General features: G+C 39.8%; 1 protein-coding gene across 4 annotated transcripts in view; it reads left to right on the forward strand.

Annotated features, from left to right (window-relative positions):
- The first annotated feature begins 2,021 nt into the window (after window positions 1-2,021).
- The window catches only part of RIPK1 (receptor interacting serine/threonine kinase 1), a 61,140-nt gene continuing 39,850 nt past the window's right edge, over window positions 2,022-23,311 (forward strand). For 2 of the 4 annotated variants that reach the window (XM_077143424.1, XM_077143420.1), the window contains exon 1: window positions 2,146-2,269. The gene's annotated coding sequence lies outside the window, so the exon portion shown is untranslated. The other 2 variants (XM_077143423.1, XM_077143421.1) reach the window with 2 other exon arrangements.

Genomic DNA, 23,311 nt, shown 5'->3' on the forward strand with positions numbered 1-23,311 from the left:
AGTATTTTAAATATATCATCCCACTGTCTTCTAGCTTCCATGGTTTCTGCTGAGAAATCTACACATAGTCTTATTGGGTTTCCCTTGTATGTGATGGATTGTTTTTCTCTTGCTGCTTTCAAGATCCTCTCTTTCTCATTGACCTCTGACATTCTAACTAGTAAGTGTCTTGGAGAACGCCTATTTGGGTCTAATCTCTTTGGGGTGCGCTGCACTTCTTGGATCTGTAATTTTAGGTCTTTCATAAGAGTTGGGAAATTTTCAGTGATAATTTCTTCCATTAGTTTTTCTCCTCCTTTCCCCTTCTCTTCTCCTTCTGGGACACCCACAACACATATATTTGTGCGGTTCATATTGTCCTTGAGTTCCCTGATACCCTGTTCAAATTTCTCCATTCTTTTCCCTATAGTTTCTGTTTCTTTTTGGAATTCAGATGTTCCATCCTCCAAATCACTAATTCTATCTTCTGTCTCTTTAAATCTATCATTGTAACTATCCATTATTTTTTCTATGTTTGCTACTTTATCCTTCACTTCCATAAGTTCTGCGATTTGTTTTTTCAGTTTTTCTATTTCTTCTTTATGTTCAGCCCATGTCCTCTTCATGTCCTCCCTCAATTTATCGATTTCATTTTTGAAGAGGTTTTCCATTTCTGTTCGTATATTCAGGATTAGTTGTCTCAGCTCTTGTGTCTCATTTGAGCTATTGGTTTGTTCCTTTGACTGGGCCATATTCTCAATCTTTTGAGCATGGACAGTTATCTTCTGCTGCTGGCGTCTGGGCATTTATTCAGATTTCTCTGGGTGTTGGACCCAGCAAGGTTGTAAGATTTTTCTGTGAAATCTCTGGGATCTGTTTTTCTTATCTTGCCCAGTACGTGGCGCACGTGGCACACGTTTGTCTCAAGTGTTTGGAATGGGTCTCCCCCAGTCACCGATCTCCGTGGCCTGGGGCTTTCGGATCCAAATCTCTCCGTTGGTTCAGGGGCCGCGCGTGGTGGGGGCATCAGCTGCCGCAGCTTGAGGGGACCCTGTGGCTGGTTGCGGGCCGCAGCGGGCCTGGGGGATTCCCCACCGGACCAGGAAGCCTCCCGTGGGGGGGGGGCTTCCGCGGCTTGGATAGCCCTCCTATCTGAGACTCGTATCCGCGGACTCAAAGCAGAGACTCGAAGCCGCCCGCAAAAGAGGGGTGCCACCTGCCTCGGCTTGGGAAACTTGCTTCTCCAATACTCTCAGCCGGCCCGGAAAGGGGGGAGGGAGTAGCTCGGACCACCGCAGCTGCCGCTGATCGGGAGATCGCACGCCGCTCGGGGGTCTCACTGCAGCCGAGTCTCGCAGTCAGTCTAACCAGCCCAGACTTTGGATAGCCCTCTGATCCGGGACTCGTAGCCGCGGACTTAAAGCCAGGACTCGAAGCCGCCTGCAAAAGAAGGGCGCCGCCTGCCTCGGCTTGGGGAACTTACTTCTCGGATACTCTCAGCCGGCCCGGGAAGGAGGGAGGGATTAGCTCGGACCGCCGCAGCTGCGGCCGCTCAGGGGTCTCGCCGCAGCCACGTCTCACAATCAGACTTGCCAGCCCAGACTTTGGATAGCCCTCTGATCCGAGACTTGTAGTCACGGACTCAAAGCCGCCCGCAAAAGTGTCGCGCCGGCCGCCTTGGCTGGGAAGCTTGTCTCTCCGAGTCTCTCAGCCAGCCCGGAAGGAGGGAGGGATTAGCTCGGACCGCCGCCGCTGCGGCCGCTCGGGGGTCTCGCTGCAGCAAGACTCGGAATCAGATTTGCCAGCCCAGACTTTGGATAGCCCTCTGATCCGAGACTTGTAGTCGCGGACTCGAAGCCGCCCGCAAAAGTGTGGCGCCGGCCGCCTTGGCTGGGAAGCTTGTCTCCCGTATTTCCTTTTTCTTTTTTTTTTTTTTTTTTTTTTTTTTTTTTTTTTGCTTTAGACCTCCCAAGCTCCATTTTATAAGGCTGTAGAAGAGACACCTCATTAACTCCCCTACAGAGTGGATTTCGCTGCCCCACTTACCGGATGCAGAGTGCTGGCCAGCGCGCGCCAAGTTTCTGGCACTGGGCGGCGTAGCCCGGCATTCCCCTGCGCCCGCCTCCTCCCGCGGGGGTGGGCCCCAGGATCTGGTAAGTCTTTTGGTCTTTGTACCCGCTATAAAAGGCAGGATAAACGCGATCCTCTGACAGAAGCTCTGGCCTCCTGAAGTGAAAGGGAGAAGGCTGCTCGCCGGAGTTTGTATCTGGGAGATCTGACAAGGGCCGAGGTAAAGCCCACGGGCGGTGGAAGGGCACTTGGGCTTCGCGAAGTTTCTTGGACACCCGCCCCACTCCCGCCGCCCCAGCACCCACGGATCACGGCGAGCCGGGCGACGGGGGCGAGCGCCTGGCTTCCGGGGTACAAGCTCCTGGAGGAGGGGCAGGAGGTGGGGCAGCAGCTGTCCACGCCCTTCGTGGTTTATCGATCTCCTGTCACGAAGAGCCGAGCTGGGCGCGGGGCGCGGCGGGGCTGGCGGGACTGAGGACGCTGGATGCTGCGGACCCCGTGAACTGCCGTGGACGGCGGGGCCAAGGGAGCTGGACGCTGTGGACTGCCGGGCTGAGCGCGGGGGTGAGCGGGTTTGGTGGGCGCGGAGCTGTGCGGGGCCAGGGCGCGGGGCGGCCGGCGCCAGGCTGCCCTCCCCTGGGCTCTGTCTTCTTACACTTCTTGCCCGGGGGACCCTTCGGTCGGGGTTTTCTGCCTTAGTCCCGGCGGGGCAGGGCCTGCGAGCCACGGAAGCGAAAGTCAGCCTGAGCGCGGAGCGTCTGCGCCGAGGCCGCGCCCCCGGGGCCGCGCGCGGCGCCTCTAGGAAAGGCCGAGCTTCCGCTTCCAGCGCGCCGCCGGCCGCCCAGGCTGGACGCCGCTGTCCCGAGCCAGGATGTGGCGGAACGGGCACAGCCCCGTCGCTGCTGCAGTTGTCGTTGGGGGAGTGATTACTTTTTATTTGCATTGCAGTATCGTTAAGGAAAAGCGGGGCCTGGTGTGGCCCCGGGAGGGCGACAGCGATTACCAGGCTGGGCAGGGCTGTTTTCTGTGCACTTGGGGCGGTTGCGGCGACACTCAGAATCTGTCCCTTCTTAGAAGCATGTTTCCACGGGAGCCGGCCTGTGTTGCGGGGAGTATAGGTACCCCCTATATGAATGTAGGGGGTAGCAAACTTTCTTAGGACTCAGTGTTAGAGAGTAATTAAAGAAGGTTCACTAACATATTACCATCTGTTATCATAACTCATTTCAACTTACAGTGTGATGGCGTCCATTTATAATGGAATTTGTTCATTATTTTGCATAAAATGGCTATGAATTTTGGCACTTGGAAGCAAGTTTGCTCTATTGAAATGAACAGGAAATTCCAAGAAAATTCACAAATTACCTCTAAGGCAGGGCAAGTCTGTATACCAAAATATTCATATTAACTTTCACTAGTAAGTCTGTTTTTAAATAGACTTACTTAATACTTTCCCCATTTTCCAAAGATGACCATACATAAGAATGTGATGGACACTTCTGGTCACCTACCCAACTGCCATTGCAGCAGTTGCGGTCCCCCGGCTACAGCGACAAAAGGGCGACAGGAGCCGGGGACATTTGCATTTAAGAAGCACAACAGGGTTCGGGACAGCACAAGCTGAACTGTGCTCTCCTAGCCACTAGATAGGAAGCCACAGGAGCCGGTTGTTCGTATCCTCGTCCTTTACTCATTGCTTGCCTCCACCTTGGCTCAGAACTCTTTTTATCTTGGGCAGCCACGGGGCGGTTATCATCCAAGTAGCTGGGAGAAGTCCTTCGTGTTGACATGACTCTTCATCCTTGCTGCATCAGGCTTCATCCCTGATTTACCCATGGAGAAACCAAGGCACCGAGTGAAGTTTGATGTACAGCGTGATTTCATACTCTGCATTTGGTAACTACTGGCGAGGTCATGATAAGAAAAATTGTAGTCAGTTTAGAAATGTGGGAGACGGTAGTTCTTCAGTAACCAAGAAGTGAAGACTGGTCTTGTTTAAAATGAAATCTGGAATGTATCGTCACTATCAAGACTGATAATCATAATGATTACCTTTAACTTTTATTTTCCTCTATGCTGTATTGAGCCCCAGGGATACATTGTATTTTCGGGATTATGAATATTAAGAAAAATTCCCCAAATATCAACTTTCTAACTGCTATTTGATGTCTATTAATCCATCACATGTTAATACCACTAGCATGATCTGGGAATTTGGAAACAGTAGGTAGTTTTCTAGGCCTTGGCTGGATGTTATATTCTGGTAAAAATGATTGACTGTATTAACCTGTAGAATATTAATTTTAAACCACATATTTCTGTGTGATTTTAAAATTTAGGCCATATGTGCCTCATGCTTCCTCCCGTAGCATACTCGTTTAATACAGGTGAGCAAGGCTATCAGATTGGGTCTTTGCATCTGGAGTTTTCCAAGGACTTATTATTGTTTGTAACCCAGAGAAGTGGCATGTGTTACCTGACAGAGCGTGGAAGTTTGAGTGAAGGGATACAGGCAGTCCTAGAATCTGCCACTTTGGTCAAATCATTTAACTACAAATCTCAATTTCCTCTTTTGTAAATTGAGAAAGATGATAGTCAGACCTACTTGCCCAGGGTTGTAATGGAATAATGTATATGGTGATGCTTTCTTAAGCTGGATTGCACTCCCATTGTGTCTTCCTGCTCATTTGTCTTAACCTTAACCAAGTTCTTGCTTACCTGGGTCAAAGCCCAAGGCTGCCATCACAGAACCTGTGAGAAGTACTTTGGTCACATTGGGATGCATGAGTAAGTCAGGATTCTGTTAGCAAGGAAGGGGGTGGGCAATGGCAGTTGGGTAGGTGACCAGAAGTGTCCATCACATTCTTATGTGTGGTCATCTTTGGAAAATGGGGAAAGTATTAAGTAAGTCTATTTAAAAATAGACTTACTAGTGAAAGTTAATATGAATATTTTGGTATACAGACTTGCCCTGCCTTAGAGGTAATTTGTGAATTTTCTTGGAATTTCCTGTTCATTTCAATAGAGCAAACTTGCTTCCAAGTGCCAAAATTCATAGCCATTTTATGCAAAATAATGAACAAATTCCATTATAAATGGACACCATCACACTGTAAGTTGAAATGAGTTATGATAACAGATGGTAATATGTTAGTGAACCTTCTTTAATTACTCTCTAACACTGAGTCCTAAGAAAGTTTGCTACCCCCTACATTCAGTGTTTATGTGGCTCTTGGGAATCCCTCACTAAACTAATTCACAAGGCTTTCCTAAGATATACACTGCTTAAAAAATTACTAATGGGGCAAAAGAGGGGCATGCATTGAAACAAAAGAAATTATTGGAAACCTTGTGAAAGATGCACTCAATTAAGACTGGACTAAAGTAGCAGACAGTGTAAGGGGAATTTATGGGCTAAGGGGCCAGGTCCAGAAAGTCACAAGGATGGACAGGGAAGCTTTCCCTCCTTCTCTGAGCTCTGCTATCCTCGCAGGACCCGCTGGAGCTCTGGTTGATCTTGGCAGATTTAAGGAGACACGGTTCAAGCTGATACAGTAGAGATACCAAATAAAACTCCTCATGAATTGAAATCTTAGACCCAGATGCGTGATTTTTCAGGGCATGACCATATTTCCTTTCTGTTTCTTTACTCTGTGAGCATATTTTGAGTTATTTAATGTTCATATACAGCATCATTTTCAAAAGCTGTTAGAAATATTTCAGAGTATCAGAGGGTTAAACTTAATTGAACCAGCTAATTGTACATTTTTTTATTATAAATGTAATTCGTGTTGTTTGTAGAAAATTTGAAAAACGTAAAGTGCAAAGAAGAAAATGAAAATCACCCTACCGTCTAGATATAATTTTTGTCAACATTTTTGTTTTTATTTTCTATACTTCTCTTTCTCTCTCTCTCTCTCTCTATATATATTATATATTTATTATACTTTTCAGACTTATTTAAAAACAATTTTGAAAGGCTGTATAGTATTCCATCTTATGAATGTGCTATGATATATTTAATATAAACTTTAAAAATTTTTTGAGTTTGTAATAATTTCAAACTTAACAGAAAATTTGCAAAAATAGTACAAAATAATGCAGAGAAGCCCATTTTTATCAACTTTTAACTTTTGTCAAATGTATTATATCATTCTGTGTATATATCTACATACTTTCTAAACATTTGAGAGTAGGTTGTATAGATTATGTTCCTCAAACACATAACATTTCCATGTACATTTCCTAAATAAGAACAAGGATATTCCCTTATGTAACCAGCTTCAGCACAATAATCAAGTTCAAGAAATTCAACAGTGATTTAAAGCTTACTGTCTATATTCCATTTTTTTCATTTGTCCCAATAATGTCCTTTTGGACCTTTTCTCTTCCCTTATTAGGTCCAGTCCAGGATTATGGATTGCATTTGTTATTGTCTGTTTAGTCTTCCTCTCTCTTTTTAAAATTTGTGTAACATATATACAACACCACATTTCCACTCTTAGCAACTGCCAAACACGCAAGTCAGTGGGATTAATCACATTCACAGTGTTGTGCTACCCTCACTACCATCCATTACCCCAATCAGAAGCCCTACACCCATTATGCATTAACTCCCTATTCCCCCTCCCCACCCCACCCCCACCCCAATACCCTGTATTCTACTTTCTGCCTCTATGTATTAGCGTATTCTAGTTATTTCATGTAAGTGGAATCATGCAATATCTGATCTTTTGTGTCTGGATTATTTCACTCATGTCATCAAGCTTCATACGTGCTGTAGCATGTATCAGAACTTCATTCCTTTTTATGGAGGAATAATATTCAATTGTATGGATATACCGCATTTTGTTTATCTGTTCATTTCTTCGTGGATACTAGGGGTGCTTCCACCTTTTGGCTTTTATGAGTAATGCCATAGGTGCTGTGGACATTGGTATACAAATACATTGGAAGTGGATATTGGTGTATGAATATCAGTGCTTAAATTGCTGCTTGCAACTTTGGGGATTATATACCTTGAGGTGGAATTGCTGGGTCATATGGGAATTCTGTGTTTAACTTTCTGATTAAAGAAAATATTTTTCACCGATAATGACCCATTTTACATTTCCACGGACGACTTATGAGGGTTCCTATTTTCCAAAATATTCTATTTTATTTCTTTTGTTGCTCGTGCTTTTGGTGTAAAATCTAAGAATCCATTGCTTAATACAAGGACCTGAAAATATTTCCTTTCCAAAAGTTTTACAGTTTTAGTTCTTAATATTTAGGTCATTGAGCCATTTTAAGTTAATTTTTGTATATGGTATGAGGAAGAGGCCCACTTCAATTCTTCTGCATGTGGCTATCCAGTTTTCCCAGCAGCATTTGTTGAAGAGACTATTCTTTCTCAGTTGAGTGGACGTAGCAGCCTTGTCAAAAATCAATTGGCCATAGATATGAAGGTTTATCTTTGTGCTCTCACGTCTATTCCATTGGTCTATATGTTTGTCCTTGTGCCAGTACCACACTTTTGATTATTGTTGCTTTGTAATAAGTTTTGAAGTTGGGAGGTGTAAGTCCCTCAACTTTGTTCTTCTTTTTTGAGATAGTTTTGGCTATTCGGAGCACTTTACCTGTCCATGTAAATTTGATGATTAGCTTTTCTACTTCAGCAAAGAAGGCTGTTGGGATTTTGATTGGGTTGGATCTGCAGATCGCCTTGGTGGTATTAGCATCTTATTAAATAATGTCTTCTAGTCCATGAGTATGATTTTCCATTGATTTAGGTCTTCTTTAGTTTCTGTCTGGATTGATTGTAGTTTTCCATGAATGTGTCCTTCACATCTGTTCTAGTTTCCTAGGCTACTCAAGCAAATTCCATGAAATATGTCAGGCTAAACAATGGGAATTTATTTGAGGCAGGAAAAAACGTCTAAATCAAGGTATCACTGAGGCAATGCTTTCTTCCTGAAGACTGTGGGGTTCTGGCACTGACTGCTGGTGATGTTTGGTCCTTAGCTTGTGCATGGCAAAGAAGCATGATGGCATCTCCTGGTCTCTCTTTTCAGGTTCTGTTCATGTTCAGCTTCATGTTTCCTATGGCTTTTTCTTTCTGTGTCTGAATTTCATTCTGCTTATAAAGGACTCCAGCATTTGAATTGACTTACCCTGATTGGGCTGGGCTATACCTTAAGTGAAGTAACTTCATCAAAAGGTCCTTCTTACAATGGGTTCACATCCACAGGCATAGATTAAATTTAAGAACATGTTTTCTGGGTTACATACAGCTTCAAACCACCACAACTTCCTTGGTTAAATTTATTCCTAAATATTTTATTATTTTAGTTGGCATTATAAATGAAAATCTTGACTTCTTTCTTGGATTGTTCATTGCCGGTGTATGGAATCACCTCTGATTTTTTTGCCTGTGAGTCCTGTATTCTGATACTTTGCTGAATTAATTTATTGGCTCTAATAACTTTCTTGTAGATTCTTGAGGATTTTCTGTATGTAGAATCATGTCATCTGCAAATATTCATAGAGGAATATTCCTATTTTGCTGAGAAATTCTATCAAGAAAGCATGCTAGATTTTGTCAAATGGCTTTCTGTATCCATTTCCACTATTGGAAATAGAATATTGAAGTCTTCTGTTATTATTGTATTTCTCCCTTCAAAGCTGTCAGTGTTTGATCCACATATTTAGGGGCTCTGTTGTTAGGTACATATGTTTCTTTCCCCACTCAATTTTATTTGCAAACCGTCCAGTTCATCCAAGGTGTACAGTCATGGGTCTCAGTTTAATTATAAAGCTGTGCTTTCATCACCACAGTTAGTTACAGAATATTTTCATAGCTCCAAAAAGAAAAACCACATGCACCTTATACCTCCTCTCCCCCATTATTGACACTTAGCTTTGGTATGGTATTTTTGTTACAATTGATGGATACTATTGTTAACTATAGACCATATGTGCCGTAGTGCATTTTCCCCCATATACCACCCACTATTAACACCTTGTAGTTGTGATGTACGTTTTTTCTAGTTCATGTAAGAACATTTTTTTTATTTGTGCAATTAACCAGTCTTTGTCCACAATGGGGTTCACTGTGTTATACAGTCCATTGTTTCGTCCTCTAACTTTCCTTCGTTGAAACACATGACCCTAATCTTCCCCTTTCCACACAATCACAGGCACGATTCAGCACTGTTATTGACACATACCACCATTATCTCTATCCATTTCCAAACATTTACAATCAACCATATTTTAAAATTCTGCACAAATTAAGCATCCGTTCCCCATTCTCTATTCTCATTCTATCTTCTAATAACCCCTCTTCTAGATAATAACTCCATGAACTTACTCATTGTATTTAGTTCATATTAGTGAGATCATACCTTATTTGTCCTTTTGTGTCTGGCTTATATCACTAAACGTAATGTCCTATCCTCCAGGTACATCCATACTGTTGCATGCATCAGGACTTCGTTCTTTCTTATAGCGTCGTTCTTTCTTATATGATATTACTCCATCATTATCTATCTATCTATCTGTCTATCTGTCTGTCTGTCTATCTATCTATCTATCTATCTATCTATCTATATCTATCTACTACATTTAATCCATTCATCTATTGATGAACATTTGGGTTGTGTAATGGTTTGTTAATGGTGCCAGAATGCAATAAACCAGAAAGGGAATGGCTTTTATAAAGGAAATTTATTATGTTACAAGTTTACAGTTCTAAGACCGTAAGAATGTCCAAACTAAGGCATCCAGAGAAAGATACCTTGGCTCGAGGAATGCTGATCTGGGAAAGCATATAGCTCGTATCCTCGTCCTTGTTCCTGGTTCTGTTGCCTCCAGCTTCTGATGCCAGTGGTTTCCTCTCTAAGCATCTGTGGACCTTCACTTAGCTACTCTGAGACACAACTCTGGATTCTAATTGCTTAGCATCTCATGGGAAAGCACATAGTGACATCTGCTGGGCTCTGCCCATGTCTAGGCATCTGTTCTCTGTCGGCACTTCAGGCGTCTGCAAACATCCCCAAACATCTGTATCTCTGTCAGCTCTGAAGCAACTGTTCTCCAAGCATCTGCATCTAAGATTTCTCCAAAATCTTTCTCCTTTTAAAGGATTCTAATAAAACTAATCAAGACCCATCTTGAATAGGTGGAGTCACATCTCCAGCTAATCAAAAGGCCAAACCCTGAATTGGGCAAATCACATCCTCATGGAGATAATCTAATTAGGTTTACACCCTACAATACTGGATCAGGATTAAAAGAAACGGCCACAGACTTCCAGAGAAGATGGCGGCTTAGTAAGACGCGCGGATCTTAGTTCTTCCTCCAGAACAGCTACTAGGGGAGTAGAAACGATACAGAACAGTTCCCAGAGCCACGACAGAGATAAAAAAGACAGCGTACCCCATCCTGGAACGGCTGACTGGCTGAGAGAACCCGCTCCGGTGAGATCGCCGAGGGGCGCAGGCTTCACCGGGCGGGGCGGCAAGCGACCGGAGTTCCTCCCTTCCCCCTTCCCGGGCCGGCTGGGAGAATTGGACAGGCGGTCCCCTCAAGCCGCGGCGGCTGGCGCCCACACCACGTGCGGCCCCCCGGACCAACTGAGAGAATTGGATCGGAAATCCCCAGGCTGCGGAGAATGGTGAAGGGGGCGGGGGGGGCCCTTCCAAACACGTGACTCCCCGGGAACGGTGCACTCTCCCGGGTGGGCCGCGGCGGCTGGCGCCCTCCCGCCACGCTTGGCGCCCCGGGCCGACTAGGAAATTCGGACGGGCACTCTCCCGGGCTACGGCGGCCGGCAACCCTCCCCGCGTTCGGACCCCAGGCCGGCTGGTACTCTTCCAAGCCGCTTCGGCTGGTGAAACTCCCCCACGGCGAGAGTTTTCCAAAATTAAAGGACCCACAGCACCTTTTACTGGTGGGACCCGCAGACAAACGTGTGCCACGAGCGCCACCTACTGGGCAGGATAAGAAAAACAGAACCCAGAGATTTCACAGAAAAATCTTCCAAATTGTTGGGTCCAGCACCCAAGGAAATCTGACTAAATGCCCAGACGCCAGCAGAAGATAACGGATCACGCTCAAAAAATTGAAAATATGGCCCAGTCAAAGGAACAAACCAATAGTTCAAATGAGATACAGGAGCTGAGACAACTAATGCTGAATATACGAACAGAAATGGAAAACCTCTTCAAAAATGAAATCGATAAATTGAGGGAGGACATGAAGAAGACATGGGCTGAACAAAAAGAAGAAATAGAAAAACTGAAAAAACAAATCACAGAACTTATGGAAGTGAAGGATAAAGTAGAAAAGATGGAAAAAACAATGGATACCTACAATGATAGATTTGAAGAGACAGAAGATAGAATTAGTGATTTGGAGGATGGAACATCTGAATTCCAAAAAGAAACAGAAACTATCGGGAAAAGAATGGAAAAATTTGAACAGGGTATCAGGGAACTCAAGGACAATATGAACCACACAAATATATGTGTTGTGGGTGTCCCAGAAGGAGAAGAGAAGGGAAAAGGAGGAGAAAAACTAATGGAAGAAATTATCACTGAAAACTTCCCAACTCTTATGAAAGACCTAAAATTACAGATCCAAGAAGTGCAGTGCACCCCAAAGAGATTAGACCCAAATAGGCATTCTCCAAGACACTTACTAGTTAGAATGTCAGAGGTCAAAGAGAAAGAGAGGATCCTGAAAGCAGCAAGAGAAAAACAATCCATCACATACAAGGGAAACCCAATAAGACTATGTGTAGATTTCTCAGCAGAAACCATGGAGGCTAGAAGACAGTGGGATGATATATTTAATTTACTAAAAGAGAAAAACTGCCAACCAAGACTCCTATATCCAGCAAAATTGTCCTTCAAAAATGAGGGAGAAATTAAAACATTCTCAGACAAAAAGTTACTGAGAGAATTTGTGACCAAGAGACCAGCTCTGCAAGAAATACTAAAGGGAGCACTAGAGTCAGATATGAAAAGACAGAAGAGAGAGGTATGGAGAAGAGTGAAGAAAGAAGGAAAATCAGATATGATATATATAATACAAAAGGCAAAATGGCAGAGGAAAATATTATCCAAACAGTAATAACACTAAATGTTAATGGACTGAATTCCCCAATCAAAAGACATAGATTGGCAGAATGGATTAAAAAACAGGATCCTTCTATATGCTGTCTACAGGAAACACATCTTAGACCCAAAGATAAACATAGGTTGAAAGTGAAAGGTTGGGAAAAGATATTTCATGCAAATAACAACCAGAAAAGAGCAGGAGTGGCTATACTAATATCCAACAAATTAGACTTCAATGTAAAACAGTTGAAAGAGACAAAGAAGGACACTATCTACTAATAAAAGGAACAATTCAACAAGAAGACATAACAATCATAAATATTTACGCACCGAACCAGAATGCCCCAAAATATGTAAGGAATACACTGCAAACACTGAAAAGGGAAATAGACACATATACCATAATAGTTGGAGACTTCAATTCCCCACTCTCATCAATGGACAGAACATCTAGACAGAGGATCAATAAAGAAATAGAGAATCTGAATATTACTATAAATGAGCTAAACTTAACAGACATTTATAGGACATTACATCCCACAACAGCAGGATACACCTTTTTTCTCAAGTGCTCATGGATCATTCTCAAAGATAGACCATATGCTGGGTCACAAAGCAAGTCCTAACAAATTTAAAGATTGAAATCATACACAACACTTTCTCGGATCATAAAGGAATGAAGTTGGAAATCAATAATAGGCAGAGTGCCAGAAAATCCACAAATACGTGGAGGCTCAACAACACACTCTTAAACAACGAGGGGGTCAAAGAAGAAATTGCAAAAGAAATTAGTAAATACCTCGAGGCGAATGAAAATGAAAACACAGCATACCAAAACCTATGGGACGCAGCAAAGGCAGTGCTAAGAGGGAAATTTATTGCCCTAAATGCCTATATCAGAAAAGAAGAAAAGGCAAAAATGCAGGAATTAACTGTTCAATTGGAAGAACTGGAGAAAGAACAGCAAACTAATCCCAAAGCAAGCAAAAGGAAAGAAATAACAAAGATCAGAGCAGAAATAAATGAAATTGAAAACAATAGAGAAGATCAATAGGACCAGAAGTTGGTTCTATGAGAAAATCAATGATTGATGGGCCCTTATCAAGATTGACAAAAAGAAGAAGAGAGAGGATGCAAATAAATAAGATCAGAAATGGAAGAGGAGACATAAGTACTGACCTCACAGAAATAAAGGAGGTAATAACAGGATACTATGAACAACTTTACACTAATAAATACAACAATTTAGATGAAATGGACGGGTTCCTGGAAAGACATGAACAACCAACTTTGACTCAAGAAGAAATAGATGACCTCAACAAACACAAGAAATAGATGACCTCAACAAACAAAAATCACAAGTAAAGAAATTGAATTAGTCATCCAAAAGCTTCCTAAAAAGAAAAGTCCAGGACCAGACGGCTTCACATGTGAATTCTATCAAACATTCCAGAAAGAATTAGTACCAACTCTCCTCAAACTCTTCAAAAAAATCAAAGTGGAGGGAAAACTACCTAATTCATTCTATGAAGCCAACATCACCCTCATACCAAAACCCGGCAAAGATATTACAAAAAAAGAAAACTACAGACCAATCTCTCTAATGAATATAGATGCAAAAATCCTCAATAAAATTCTAGCAAATCGTATCCAACAACACATTAAAAGAATTATACATCATGACCAAGTAGGATTCATCCCAGGTATGCAAGGATGGTTCAACATAAGAAAATCAATTAATGTAATACACCATATCAACAAATCAAAGCAGAAAAATCACATGATCATCTCAATTGATGCAGAGAAGGCATTTGACAAGATTCAACATCCTTTCCTGTTAGAAACACTTCAAAAGATAGGAATACAAGGGAACCTCCTTAAAATGATAGAGGGAATATATGAAAAACCCACAGCTAATATCATCCTCAATTGGGAAAAATTGAAAACTTTCCCCCTAAGATCAGGAACAAGACAAGGATGTCCACTATCACCACTATTATTCAACATTGTGTTGGAGGTTCTAGCCAGAGCAATTAGACAAGAAAAAGAAATACAAGGCATCAAAATTGGAAAGGAAGAAGTAAAACTATCACTGTTTGCAGATGATATGATACTATACGTCAAAAACCCGGAAAAATCCACAACAAAACTACTAGAGCTAATAAATGAGTACAGCAAAGTAGCAGGTTACAAGATCAACATTCAAAAATCTGTAGCATTTCTATACACTAGTAATGAACAAGCTGAGGGGGAAATCAAGAAACGAATTCCATTTACAATTGCAACTAAAAGAATAAAATACCTAGGAATAAATTTAACTAAAAAGACAAAAGACCGATACAAAGAAAACTACAAAAAACTGTTAAAAGAAATCACAGAAGACCTAAATAGATGGAAGGGCATACCATGTTCATGGATTGGAAGACTAAATATAGTTAAGATGTCAATTCTACCTAAATTGATTTACAGATTCAATGCAATACCAATCAAAATCCCAATAACTTATTTTTCAGAAATAGAAAAACCAATAAGCAAATTTATCTGGAAGGGCAGGATGCCCCGAATTGCTAAAAACATCTTGAGGAAAAAAAACGAAGCTGGAGGTCTCGCGCTGCCTGACTTTAAGGCGTATTATGAAGTCACAGTGGCCAAAACAGCATGGTATTGGCATAAAGATAGATATATCGACCAATGGAATCGAATAGAGTGCTCAGATATAGACCCTCTCATCTATGGACATTTGATCTTTGATAAGGCAGTCAAGCTAACTCACCTGGGACAGAACAGTCTCTTCAATAAATGGTGTCTAGAGAACTGGATATCCATATGCAAAAGAATGAAAGAGGACCCGTATCTCACACCCTATACAAAAGTTAACTCAAAATGGATTAAAGATCTAAACATTAGGTCTAAGACCATAAAACAGTTAGAGGAAAATGTTGGGAGATATCTTATGAAACTTACAATTGGAGGCGGTTTTATGGACCTTAAACCTAAAGCAAGAGCACTGAAGAAGGAAATAAATAAATGGGAGCTCCTCAAAATTAAACACTTTTGTGCATCAAAGAACTTCATCAAGAAAGTAGAAAGACAGCCTACACAATGGGAGACAATATTTGGAAATGACATATCAGATAAAGGTCTAGTATCCAGAATTTATAAAGAGATTGTTCAACTCAACAACAAAAAGACAGCCAACCCAATTACAAAATGGGAAAAAGACTTGAACAGACACCTATCAGAAGAGGAAATACAAATGGCCAAAAGGCACATGAAGAGATGCTCCATGTCCCTGGCCATTAGAGAAATGCAAATCAAAACCACAATGAGATATCATCTCACACCCACCAGAATGGCCATTATCAACAAAACAGGAAATGACAAGTGCTGGAGAGGATGTGGAGAAAGAGGCACACTTATCCACTGTTGGTGGGAATGTCAAATGGTGCAACCACTGTGGAAGGCAGTTTGGCGGTTCCTCAAAAAGCTGAATATAGAATTGCCATACGACCCAGCAATACCATTGCTGGGAATCTACTCAAAGCACTTAAGGGCAAAGACACAAACGGACATTTGCACACCAATGTTTATAGCAGCATTATTTACAATTGCAAAGAGATGGAAACAGCCAAAATGTCCATCAACAGACGAGTGGCTAAACAAACTGTGGTATATACATACGATGGAATATTATGCAGCTTTAAGACAGGATAAACTTATGAAGCATGTAATAACATGGATGGACCTAAAGAACATTATGCTGAGCGAGTCTAGCCAAAAACTAAAAGACAAATACTGTATGGTCCCCCTGATGTGAACCGGCATTCGAGAATAAACTTGGAATATGTCATTGGTAACAGAGTTCAGCAGGAGTTAGAAACAGGGTAAGATAATGGGTAATTGGAGCTGAAGGGATACAGACTGTGCATCAGGACTAGATACAAAAACTCAAAAATGTACAGCACAATAATACCTAATTGTAAAGTAATCATGTTAAAACACTGAATGAAGCTGCATCTGAGCTATAGGGTTTTTTTTTGTTGTTGTTGTTGTTGTTTTTGTCTGGTTTTTTTTTTTTTGTTTTTGGGGTTTTTTTTTACTATTATTATTACTTTTATTTTTTTCTCTATATTAACATTCTATATCTTTTTCTGTTGTGTTGCTAGTTCTTCTAAACCGATGAAATGTACTAAGAAACGATGATCATGCATCTATGTGATGATGTTAAGAATTACTGATTGCATATGTAGAATGGTATGATTTCTAAATGTTGGGTTAATTTCTTTTTTTTCTTTTTTTCTGTTAATAAAAAAAAATTAAAAAAAAAAAAAGAAAGAAAGAAACGGCCACCCCCACAAGATTGAATCAGGATTCAGACATGGCTTTTCTAGGGTACATAATAGTTTCAAACCAGCACAGGTTGCTTCCATCTTTTGGCAATTATGAACAATGCTACTATGAAAATCAGTGTGCAAATGCCTGTTTGCATCCATGCTTTCAGTTCTTCTGGGTATATGCCTAGTAGTGGGATTGCTGCATCATATGGCAGGTCTATACTTAGCTCCCCAAGGAACTGCCAAACTGTCTTCCATAGCAGTTGTAACATTTTACATTACCACCAGCAGTCAATAAGTGTTCCTATTTCCCCATATCCTTTGAAACACTTGTAGTTTTCTGTTTGTTTAATAGCAGCCATTCTTGTAGTTGTGAGCTGATATCTCATTATGGTTTTGATTTGCATTTCCCTAATAGCTAGTGATACTGAACATCTTTTCATGTGCTTTTTAGCCATTTTTTGTATCCTCTTTGAAAAAATATCTATTCATGTCTTTTGCCCAATTTTTAAAAAATAATATAATCAGTGGTTCATGGTATCATATAGTTGTGCATTCATCACCACAATCAAATTTTGAATATTTTCATTACTCCAAAAAAGTAAAAGAATAAAAATTAAAACAGTAAAGAACACCCAGACCATCCCATACTCATTATACCCCCATTATTTATTTATTTTTGTCTTTATTTTCTTATTCTCTGTCCATACACTGGATAAAGGAAGCGTCAGTCACAAGATTTTCACAATCACATGGTCATACCGTGAAAGCTATATAGTTATACAGTCATCTTTAAGAATTACGACTACTGAATTACAGTTCAAAAGTTTCAAGTATTTCCTTCAAGATATTCTAATACACTAAAACCAAAAAAGGATATCTAAGTAATGCTTAAGAATAACCTCCAGAATGACCTCTTGACTGTATTTGATTTTGCCCATTTTGTAATTGGGTTGTTGGTCTTTTTATTGTTGAATTGTGGGATTTCTTTAAATATTCTGGGTATTAAATCCTTATCAGATATATGGTTTCCAAATATTTTCTCCCCTTGAGTCATCTGTCTTATCACCTTCTTGACAAAGTCTTTTGATGCATAAAAGTTTTCAATTTTGAAAAGGTCCCATTTACCTATTTTTCCTTTGTTGCTTCCGTATTGGGTGTAAGGTCTAAGAAACCACTGTCTACCACAAGATCTTGAAAATGCTTCCTTAACTTTTCTTCTAGAAGTTTGATGGAACTGAGTTTGGTATTTAGTCTTTGATCCATTTTGAATTAATATTTTATAAGGTGTGAGATAGGGGTCCTCTTTCATTCTCTTGGGTGTGGCTATCCAGTTCTCCCAGCACCATTTATTAAAGAGACTGTTTTCCCAATAAAGTGGTTGCCGGAGCCTTGTCAAAAATTAATTGTCACACAGCAGTGTTCCTGATCCACAATGGAGGTGGCCCAAGGGTACAACGACTAAGGAATGGAAGGGGAACTATGGTGTCTACATACAATGAACTACTGAGCAGTTGCAAGAAGGAATGATGCTGTGAGGTGCGCAACTAAGTGAATGAGTCTTAAGGACTATACGTTGAATATAAATGTCAGGAACAAAAAGACAAATATTATGCCTCAATCATAAGGACTAACCGTAGTATAAAAACTCGGTGACCTAAAGTCAGGAGCATAGGTTACCAGGTTGGGGCCTGTTGTAAAGGGTCCTAGATTGTAAGCTCTTTCAGCAGTCACATATATTCTGGAGGTTTAACTGTTAATTATGAATTCTGAGATATTGAGTTGTTTGTATATAACACGGTCATTCTCAGAAACTTCGGTATTTATGTAACACCTGAGACTCAAAGTTAGAGCTCTGAAGCTATGAAAGTCAGCAGTACCCCACAGAGGAACTGTTAAAAAAAAGTTGAAAAAGTGATCAGACATTGAGTGTGAATGAAGATGATCTGGCTAGGACTAAGGTATATCACAATACAAGGTAAAGGATGATATTGTCCATAATTTAAAACTTCAACTTCTATGTGAGACTAAAGGGAGAGATGTTTATTGGGTACAAAATTTATATTTTGCGGAGTACATTTCCTAGTTTAACTTGTATGGTCAGTTTAGGTGAACACCGTAAGTATGTGGAATAATCTCACATAAGTAAGATTTTGTTGGTTTGTCCAGGTTAGTGTGTTGCCCCAATAAATCACAGAATAATTTTGGCAATGAATAAAGAAGTATTTGCAAAGTCTCCTTGGGGGAATAGGGAAAAAGGAGGAAATATTCAGTGTCCCCATCTGGACAATTTCTGATATTCTTGCAAGCAGCAGGGACAACCATATCAATAGGCCAAGCCCTTGATCTTGGGTTTTGCCCCTATGAAACTTATTCCTGCAAAGGATAAGCTATGCCTACTTAAAATTAGGTCCGAGTCACCCCCAGAGAACCTTCTTTGATGCTCAGATGTGGCCTTTCAGATGTGGCCTCTCTCTCTGAACTCACTGCCCTCCTCCTACTTGGGACATGACTCCCAGGGATGTAAATCTCCTTGGCAACTTGGGACAGAAATCCTGGGGTGAGCTGGGATCCAGTATCAAGGGATTGAGAAAGCCTTTTTAACCAAAAGGGGGAAGAGAGAAGTGGGACAAAAAGTTTCAGTGGCTGAGAGATTTCAAACAGAGTTGAGAGGTTATCCTGGAAGTTATTCTTATGCATTATACAGGTATCACCTTTTTTAGTTTATGATGTATTAGAGTGGGAAGTACATGAAACTGTGGAGCTGTGTTGCAGTACTACAATCTTGAAGAGGATTGTATAAAGATGCAACGTTTATGATATGACTGTGTGATTATGAAAACCTTGTATCTGATGCTCCTTTTATCCAGGGTATGAACAGATGAGTAAAAAAATATGGATCAAAAAATAAATAATATGGGGGACAAAGGGTAAAATAAATTAGGTAGATGAAAATACTAGTGGTCAAAGAGAGGAGGGGTAAGGGTTATGGTATGTATGAGTTTTTTCTTTTTTCTTTTTATTTCTTTTTCTGGAGTGATGCAAATGTTCTAAAAGATGATCATGGTGATGAAAATACAACTATGTGGTGATATTGTGAGCCATTGATTGTACACCTAGTATGGAATGTATGTGTGTGAAAATTTCTCAATAAAAATATTTTTAAAAGTTTAAAAAGATATTATAGAAGCATTTAATCCCATCGTTATTTGTTCAGTTTCATTTTTAAATCCTTATTAAAAAATCAGTTGGCCATAGATGTGAGGTTCTATTTCTGAACTCTCCATTAATCAATATATTTGTCTTTATGTAGCACCATGCTGTTTTAAGTACTGTACCCCTGTAATATGCTTTAAAGGCAAGAAGTGTGAGTCCTTCAACTTCATTCCTCCTTTTCAAGATGCTTTTGGCTATTCTGGGCCCTTTACCCTTCCAAAGTTATCTGATAGTTTGCTTTACCATTTCTGCAAAGTAGGCTGTTGGAATTTTGGTTGGAATTGTGCTGAATCTGTAAATCAACTTGGATAGAACTGACATCTTAACAACATTTTGCCTTCCCATTCATGAACATGGAATGTCCTTCTATTTATTTAGGTCATTAATTTGTTTCTGACTGTAGGCCCTTTACATCCTAGATGTTTGATTCTTTTAATTGCTATTGTAAATGGACTATTTTTCTTGATATCCTCATCATTATGTGCGTGTAGAAACACTACTGAAGTTTGGGTGTTGATCTTGTACCCTGCCATTTTGCTGAACTCATTTATTAGCTCCAGTAGCTTTCTAGTAGATTTCATGGGACTTTCTAAATATAGGATCATGTTGCCTGCAAATAATGGAAATTTTACTTCCTCCTTTCCAATTTGGATGTCTTTTATTTCTTTTTCTTACCTAACTACTCTAGCTAGAACTCTAGCACAGTGTTAAATAACAATGGTGAACAGTAGGCATCCTTTTCTTGTTCCAAATCACAGAGGGAAAGCTCTCAATCTCTCACCATTGAATATTATGGTAGCTGGGGGTTTTTTCAGATAAGCCCTTTATCATGTTGAGAAAGTTGCTTTGATTCCTATCTTTCAAAGTTAGTTTTATCAAGAAAATACTCTGCATTTTGTCAGACGTCTGTTCTGCATCAATTGAGATGATCATGTGGTTTTTTTCCCCTTCAATTTGTTAATGTTTAGTGTTACATTAATTGATTTTCTTGTGTTGAACCACCCTTGCATACCTGGAATAATTATCATGGTATATAATTCTTTTAATGTGCTGTTGGATTCAATTTGCAAATATTTTGTTGAGAATTTTTGCATCTGTGTTCATTAGAGTAATTGGTCTGTAGTTGTCATTTCTTGTAATATTTTCATCTGACTTTGTTATTAGGGTGATGTTGACCTCATAGAATGAATTAGTAATGTTCCTCCTCTTCGTAGTTTTTTTGAAGAATTTGAGCAGGTTAATATTAACTCTTCCTAGAATCCTTGGTAGAATTCACTTGTAAAGCCATCTGGTCCCAGGCATTTCTATTTTGGGAGGTTTTGGTGACTGATTCAAACTCTTCACCTGTGATTGGTTTGTTGACGTCTTCTGTTTCTTCTAGAATCAGTGTAGGCTGTTTGTGTGTTTCTACGAAATTGTCCAGTTCTTCTAAGTCGTTTAATTTGTTGGCATACAATTGTTACTATATATATCCTCTTATAACCTTTTTAATTTCTATGGGTCAATGGTAATGACCTCCCTCCTCTCATTTCTGAATTTAATCCTTTGCATCTTCTCTCTTTTTTCCTTTGTCAGTCTAGGTAAGGGTTTTTCAATTTCATTGATCTTCTCAAGGAACCAGCTTTTGTTTTTATTGATTCTATCATTTTTTGTTCTCATTTTCATTTATTTCCGCTCTAATTCTTGTTATTTCTTTCCTTATTTTTGCTTTGGGAATAGTTGCCGTTCTTTTTCTAGTTCCTCCAGGTGTTCAGTTAGCTTTTTGACTTTAGCTCTTTCTTCTTTTTTAATTTAGTCATTTAGGGTATAAATTTCCTCTCAACACTGCCTTCTCTACATCCCATAAGTTTTGGTAAGTTTTGTTCTCATTTTCTTTTGTCTTGAGATACTTACTGATTTCTTTTGCAGTGTCTTCTTTGAACCACTGATTGTTTAAGAATGTGTGGTTAAATTTCCATATATTTGTGGATTTTCCAGTTCTCCACTTGTTATTCATTACCAGCTTCATTCCATTATGGTCAGAGAAAGTGCTTTGTATAATTTCAATATTTTCAAATTTATTACAGTCTGTTTTGTGACCTAACATGCGGTCTGGCCTAGAAAATGTTCCAAGAGCACTTGAGAAAAATATATATACTACTGTATTGGGATGTGATGTTCTATAAATGTCTGTTAGTTCTAGATCATTTTTTCATATTGTTTAGATCCTCTGTTTAGATGTTCTGTCCATTGATGAGTGCATTGTAATGAAGTCTCCCACTATTATTGTAAAGGTGTCTATTACTCCCTGCGTTTTTGCCAGTGTTTTCCTCATGTACTATGGGGCACCTTGATTAGGTGCACAAATATGTATGATCATCATCTCTTTTTGGTGATTTCCCTTTTTATTAATATATAGTGTTCTTCTTAGTCCCTTGCAGTATTTTTACATTTAATGTCTATTTTATCTGATAATGGCATATCTACCTCAGCTCATTTTTGGTTACTGCTTGGGAGAAATATGTTTTTCCAGCCTTTCACTTTCAGTCTATTTGTATCTCTGGATCTAAGATGAGTCTCTTGTAAACAGCATATTGATTGACCGTATTTCTTAAATTCATTCTGCTAATCTATGTCTTTTGACTGGGGAGTTTAATCCATTGACATTCAGTGCTGTTACTGTAAAGGCAGTACTTACTTCAACCATTTTATCCTTTGGTTTTTATATGTTACATCATTTTCTTTCTCATTTTATCCTTTTAATTACCCTTACTGATAATCTTCACTTCACCTCCAGGCCTCTCTCTCCTGTCTTCTCTTTTCAGCCTTCAGAATTCCCTTTAATATTTCTTGTAGTACAGGTCTCTTATTAATGAATTGCTTCAGCTTCTGTTTATCTGAGTATTATAAACTCTCCTTCATTTTTGAGGATCAGTTTTGCCAGATAAATAATTCTTGGATAGCCATTTTTCTCTTTCAGTATCTTAAATATATCATACTACTGGAGCCTTTGCGCCTCCATGGTTTCTGATTGAGAAATCAACACTTACTTGGTCCTATTTGGTGTCCCTTGTATATGGTGAATCACTTTTCTCCTTCTGCTTTCAGGATTCTCTCTTTATCTTTGGCATGTGACAGATGATTAGTATGTCTTGGAGTGGATCTTTCCAGACTTATTCTGTTTAGAGTACACTGTACTTAATGGATGGGCATATTCATGCCTTTTATAGGAGTTGGAAATTTTTCAGCCATTATTTCCCCAGATATTCTTTCTGCCTCTTTTTCCTTCTCAACTTCTTCTGGGACACCTGTGATACATAAGTTGTGTACTTCATGTTGTCAACATTTCCCTAAGTACCTGCTCAAATCTTTCCCTTCTTTTCTGTGTCTATTCTTTTGTTTGTTTGAATTTGGATGCTATCTTCTAGCTCACTGATCTTTTCTTCTGTCTCCTCAAATCTGCTGTTGTATACCCTAGTGCATTTTTAGTTTCATCTGTTGTTCCTTTCATTCCCATAAAGTCTACTTTTTTTTGCATGGTTTCAAATTGTTCTTTCTGCTCACAATGTTTTTGTAATATCCTTTATCTCTTTAGCCATCTCCTTGAATTGATGTAGGAGATAGATTTGT

Source organism: Tamandua tetradactyla, chromosome 25, assembly GCF_023851605.1.
Source record: "Tamandua tetradactyla isolate mTamTet1 chromosome 25, mTamTet1.pri, whole genome shotgun sequence".
NCBI classification, from domain to species: Eukaryota; Metazoa; Chordata; class Mammalia; order Pilosa; family Myrmecophagidae; genus Tamandua; species Tamandua tetradactyla.